The sequence below is a fragment of the Gossypium arboreum genome, chromosome 5 (genome assembly GCF_025698485.1).
Source record: "Gossypium arboreum isolate Shixiya-1 chromosome 5, ASM2569848v2, whole genome shotgun sequence".
NCBI lineage: Eukaryota > Viridiplantae > Streptophyta > Magnoliopsida > Malvales > Malvaceae > Gossypium > Gossypium arboreum.
This window is the reverse complement of record NC_069074.1, coordinates 59,385,978-59,392,469: the sequence shown is the minus strand read 5'-3', so window position 1 is coordinate 59,392,469 and position 6,492 is coordinate 59,385,978. Positions and strand designations below refer to the sequence as shown.

The window sequence follows — 6,492 nt, the reverse complement described above, 5'->3', positions numbered from 1 at the left end:
ACCCGAGTGAGGAGGTCCAGGCTATGTTGATTTCGTACTTTGGCCCATTTTCTCCGTTTTTGGCCTGTTTCTCATTCTTTTCGCTTTTTTATGCTCTCCTAAGTATAAAACATGAAATTAAAGCATTAGGAGCATCAAATTCACCAATTCTAATGAGAAATCATCCATAAAATGCATTTAACATAGGGTAAAAATATGTATAAATTACGGTTTATCAATAATATAAATTACAACCCATAATTATTTTTATTCAATTTTTAATGATTTTCTCAAATTGAAACATGGGATTACGAATTCATTCAGACTCTGTCTCACAACAATTTAAATATCTCATAATATAAATTTCGATTGCATATACCATTTCTTCTATGTGAAACTAGACTCATTGGGCTTTAACCTCATATTTTATTCAGCCCCTAATTCAATTTCTACAATTTATGGTGAACTTCCAAAGTTGCATCACTGCAGTAACCCAAAACTGCCAAGGCTAAATTTACTTATTCCAAATCATGTCATTTTCATAATATTCACCAAATACTATATACATCATAGATCATCACATGTCAAGCCATCACACATAAGTTTAGTGTACATACCTGTACAACTTGTAACATAACTCAAAACCATACTCACCAATGCCTTATCTCATTGGGATCATAAAAAAATACTTCACCAAATTACTCGTTGAACACTCAGAATATAATCGGATACACGGAATACATGCACGTAAGTGTCATGCCCACAGCTAGACAAACTCAATAGCCTGTAGAATATATGTGTAGCCAAGCTACCATGTAACCCACCCATAAGTGAACTCAGACTCACCTCAACGAGCTTGGGTGTGCACATCCATAAGTGAACTCAGACTCAACTCAACGAGTTCAGATGCCTAGTTACATCTCACAAACTCAGACTCAACTCAACGAGTTCGGAACTCAAATATCCTAGTGACATGTCACTTGTATCCTAATCTATTCCTAAGGTTCAAACAGGATTTTCCTCGATCAAACATCTTTGCCGTCTTCCACGGAATGTCGGAACTAATACTTGGTAGCATTTCATATTTATCAAGTAGCTCACATAATTTGTATATTACTCAATAATAACCACAAAGCATAATATTTCGTGATAATAATCATCATATCATATAAATATCATTAGATTACTTAAAATAACAATTATGTTACAGTGTGAGGATCTGCGACATCTAATAAGACTTTATCGCCAACTTGAAATTGATTTGGAAAGGTATCGAGCTTGTTCTGGCATAGTTTTGGTTTATAGTGTGTACTCAGTTTATGTGTTCACCATTCATCTAGCTCCTCTATTTGCAGTCTTCATTCTTCATGAGTAGGTCCTCTACTATTGCTTGAGAATGACTCATGTACTTATTTCAGACTCATTTCCTGCAAAGTAGGTTGCATTATATTGTCAGTTTTAGTAGAATGGTTTAAACAATCACCTTCAATTTCTGATGTGTTGCCAAAATTGCGAGCTTGAAGGGTGATTGTTTCGTTTCCCACCCGTAGTGTGAGTTCACTTGTGCCAACATCAATGATCGTTTTAGGAGTTACTAAAAAAGGCCTTCCTAGAATTAAAGGAGTGTTGCTATCCTCTTCTATGTCTAGAACAATTAAGTCCACATGAAATATAAATTTATCGATTTTAACTAGCACATATTTAATAATACCCCTAGGGAATCTTATAGTTTTATCTAATAATTTAATGCTCATCCTAGTCTGTTTGGGTTTCCCGAGACCTAATTGCTTAAACATTTTGTATGGCATGACGTTAATACTAGCCCCTAAATCAGCTAATGCATTATTAACATCTAAATACCAATCAAGTAAGGAATTGTAAAACTCCCTAGATCTTTTAATTTGTTCGGTAGCTTATTTTGCAGAATAGTTGAACAAACTGCGTTTAGTTCCACATGCGACGCCTGGTCCAACTTCCGCTTATTTGCTAAAAGCTCCTTTAAAAATTTAATTACGTTTGGCATCTGTAATAGAGCTTCAATAAACAGTAAGTTAATATGTAATTTTTTTAAGAGTGTAAGGAATTTACCAAATTGTTCATCTGAATGGTCTTTCCTTGTCGTGTTGGGGTATGGCACATGAGGTTTATATTCGACAGTCACTGGTTTGTTTTTATTATAATCTACCTCACCTTTACCTTTGCTTACCTCCATTTCTTTCCTCGGTTCTAGCTCAGGCTCAACAAATCCTTCTTCATTTTGAACATTAATCGTGTTGAGCTATTCCCTTGGGTTACATTCAGTATTAATTGGCAAGCTACCTTGTGGTCGTTAGGAGATTAGTTTAGAAAGCTGGCCTATCTGAGTTTCGAGCCCTTGGATTGACGTTTGTTGATTTTTAAGTGTTGTTTCGGTGTTCTGAAAATGGGTTTCTGACACCGACATAAACTTTGAGAGCATCTCTTCAAGGTTCAGTTTCTTTTCCTGTTGATAGGGTGGCTGTTGGTAGCCCGGAGGCGGTCGCTGATTTCCTTGGCCTCCCCATGATAAATTTGGGTGGTTCCTCCAACCTGCATTATAAGTTTTACTATATGGATTGTTTTGAGGTCGAGGATTATTACCCATTTAATTTAATTGCTCGTTATCCATGTTGTGGCCATAAGGTTGGTATTCCGAATGGCTTGTTCCACCTCCATTTGCTTCGCACTGCATTACTAGGTGAACCTGTAAAGAACTAAGAAAATCATCAATTTTCTTATTCAAGAGTTCTACCTGATTAGAGAGCATGGTGACCGAATCGACGTTATAAAAACCGGCTGTTTTCGTTGGCTTTGTCCTCATGACTTTCCACTGATAGTTATTCAATGACATCTCCTCTATGAACTCATAAGCATCTTCAGGTGTTTTATTATTGATGGTTCCGCCAGCAGCTGCATCAACCATTTGTCGAGTTGAAGGATTCAGGCCATTATGGAACGTCTGAACCTGGAGCCAAAGCGGTAACCCATGGTGAGGGCACCTTCTCAATAAGTCTTTGTATCTCTCCCATGCATCGTAAAGAGTTTCTAAGTCCATCTATACAAACGAAGAGATATCATTATGTAATTTAGCCATTTTAGTTGATGAAAAATATTTTAGTAACAATATTTCGGTCATTTGTTCCCAAGTAGTAATTGACCCTCGTGGTAACGAGTTCAACACTATTTAGCTTTGTTCCTCAATGAGAAAGGGAATAACTGAAGATGAATGGCATAGTTAGAAACGCCATTAATTTTAAATGTATCACATAGTTCCAAAAAGTTTGCTAAGTGAGCATTGGGATCTTCATCCTACAAACCATCAAACTGAACAGACTATTGTATCATTTGAATTGTGTTAGGTTTCAGTTAAAAAGTATTTGCAGCTACAACAGGTCAACTATGCTTGATCCAGTTCCTGTTAAAGAAGGTTTAGCATAATCATACATAGTGTGTGGAGCAGGATTTTGATTAGCCGCAATTGCAGGAGGTAGCTGATTGTCTTGGTTTTTCAGCCATCTCTTCGATTGGGGATTGAGTATCGTCTTCTTGCTCGTTTTCTATGTATCTTAGGCTTCGCCTTATTTCTCTTTGGTTTCTGCGAACTGTGCGATCGATTTCTTCGTCAAAAAGTAGTGGCCCTGATAGGTTTCCTCTAGTCATAAACTATAAAAACCTGCCAGAAGAAAGAAAAAAAATTAGTAAATTAGAATAAAATTAAAAATAAAGTTAGATTGCAAGAAAAATAAATGGCTAAAGTAATAAAATTTGAGTGTTCCTAATATTTTAGTTCCCCGACAATGGCGCCAAAAACTTGATCGCGTGATTTCGTGATAGATTTTAAATATTAATAATTAATCGTTCTTGAAACTAACTATTATCGCGATGTAGGCAAGTGTACCTATCGAACAGTAGTAAAGTTTTAGCAAGACCGGATTGTCGAACCCAAAGAAACTAAAAGTACTAGTAATGACTGTCTTTTTACTATCTAGCCTAGGAATAAAGAGGTTTTGTTTTAACTAACTACTTATCTAAACTAAGAACTCACAGAGAATAGAATTGGAGAATTGCTTTTGGGAAACTCGATTGAATTAAGACAATACCTAGAGAAAAATCCACCTAGACTGCACTTTGTTATTCTGGCTCCGAATCGGATGATTTATTCATTTAACTTGTTTCGTAGAGATCCCTAAATTATGTTATTATCCCTATTCAAGATTAATAACATCTAATACCTAGATTGAATAATTGAGAACATTCTCTAATTAACACCCTAGGGTTGAATTAACTCGATCTATGGATCCCTTTATTCGATTTCACCCTAATCCGGCGAAATCTTGTCACCCTGTAGGTTCCAAATGAAAAATAAATTCTAAAAATTCCATAGGGTAAAGGACACAAGTGTGTCCCAAAGCACACGGGCGTGTGCATTGCTGGAACGGTGGAAATGTGCAAGTGTACACAATCGTAACAAGTAATAAAGTGACAAGTAAATGTCGAGTTATCGTACCCACAGTGTGACATCCCTAAAGTGACCCTGGTCGGAAAGCGGTTTCGGGACCGCTAAACCGAGTCACTAAATTATTTGAGTATGATAGTTACTGTCTAAATATGTGAAAATGCATGTGTGAATTTTTTAATTCTTTGATTTAGTTAATTTGAAGGTGAATTGAAAGAAAAGGACTCATGTGAAAGGATTTAATTATATGTGGCTAATTTTAAGAGGTTAATAAAGGAATGAAGTAAAATAAATGGAGTTGCATGTCAAATAACCCATTTGACAAGGTTAGTGGCCGCCATGACAAAATTATGGGCAAGGGAACATGTTTCCAACATGTTATGCTAGTGGTGTATGTAGGAAGCCATAAAATAATAGCTAGCATTAAAGAAATGAACAAAAAATGAGCATGGATGCCCCCATTGTGCCGTAACTAGAGAGAAAAACAAAAAAAAAGAAGGAAAATGCTCATTCTATTCTCCATTGCCATGGCTTGAAGGAGGAAGAAGAAGGAATTCTTTTGTGCATGATTTGGCTTGGTTGATGCTTAGGAAGAGGTAAGCACTTTGAAACCCTTGGAAATTTAGATGTAAATGAGGTGATTAGTTCAAGTTCTATTCATTCCATGGATTAAATTTGGTTGTTTGGAGGTTTGGTATTTGGCCAAGTAGTTGAAGCTCTTGGTACATATATTTTTCATGAAAGTTGAAATTGGTTTGTTCATAAGGGAGGGTGCGAATGTGGCCAATGAAAGGCCTTGATGAACTATATATGTGGCTTGGGTTTATGATATTCGGTTAAGGGATATTGTGCTAGCAAGGTTGGTTTTATATATACATGTAAGTTACTTTGTATATGATGTTTAGAAAAAAAAAATAATAGTGAAGGGCAAAGTTAATGATGTTGGATAAATTTTTAGTAGAGTTGTGCTTAGGCATTCGGTCATTGATGAGCATTGTGGTAACCTAGTTGTAGTTGCAACTCCTAATTTTGAGATGGAATTTGTACACATCGTTAAGTAAATGGTTAGGGCGAATGGGGACTATGTGTTTGAAAGAATAAAATCGATACTATAATTGATAGTATAAGTATTGACCATTCAATCAAGGGTATAGGTGATGTTAGATCAATTTTAGCACATTCGGCTATTTAGGTATACCCAATCATGATATTGCCTTTGATTGTATAAAATCAACTAAAATGGGTGGTTAGTGAGGGTGGCTATTTAATATACTGAATATGTATATGTGTATGTGTGATTGGATTATTGATAGAATAGTAAATTGCATAAGGCTATTGGCGAATAGCCAAGAACATAAGGTAGCAAGATAAAAATTTTACCATGTCGTTCCGTATGTTATATGATCATTAGAATGTGGATACCAACATATGTACCAAAGCGATTGAATGAGTTAATTTGTTTGTTTAAGCTCAAGATCCTAAAGGAGAGCGTCCAACAAGGGAAATCGAAGGTCAATGAGTAGCCGACTTAAAATTATTTGCCCAACACAAGGTAAGTCATTAAGCACATATGTTTGATATTGCTTAAATGATTGTAAAATCTATGCAATTGTGTTTAATGGGATGCTATATATATATAAATGAAATTGTATGTGTATGGAGTGATGACAATTGTTGAATGTAAAAGAAATAGTGAAATGTGTAGAAAGTTTGCTTTCGGCACTAAGTGTCTTGGAGTAATACGTGTGTACGGTGACGAGATTGGCACTAAGTGTGCGTGCTGGAAATATATGGCACTAAGTGTGCGTGCTGGAAATATATGGCACTAAGTGTGCATGCTGGAAATATATGGCACTAAGTGTGCGAGCTCGAAGGGTATGGCACTATGTGTGCGGGCTTAAATCGCATGGCACTAAGTGTGCGAAATCGAGTATTAAGCACGTGTGTGCGTACTCTATATATATATATAAATATCTCCGATCGAACAATTATATGGAGGTGTGTCTCCATCGAGTTGAGTATGGACAGCGGATCGGGTA

General features: G+C 36.1%; 1 non-coding gene across 1 annotated transcript; it reads left to right on the top strand.

Annotated features, from left to right (window-relative positions):
* The first annotated feature begins 2,978 nt into the window (after window positions 1-2,978).
* LOC128293483 (small nucleolar RNA R71) lies at window positions 2,979-3,084 on the top strand. Its single transcript, XR_008283664.1, has one exon. It is a non-coding gene; the product is annotated as a small nucleolar RNA R71 (small nucleolar RNA).
* The last annotated feature ends 3,408 nt before the right edge of the window (window positions 3,085-6,492 follow it).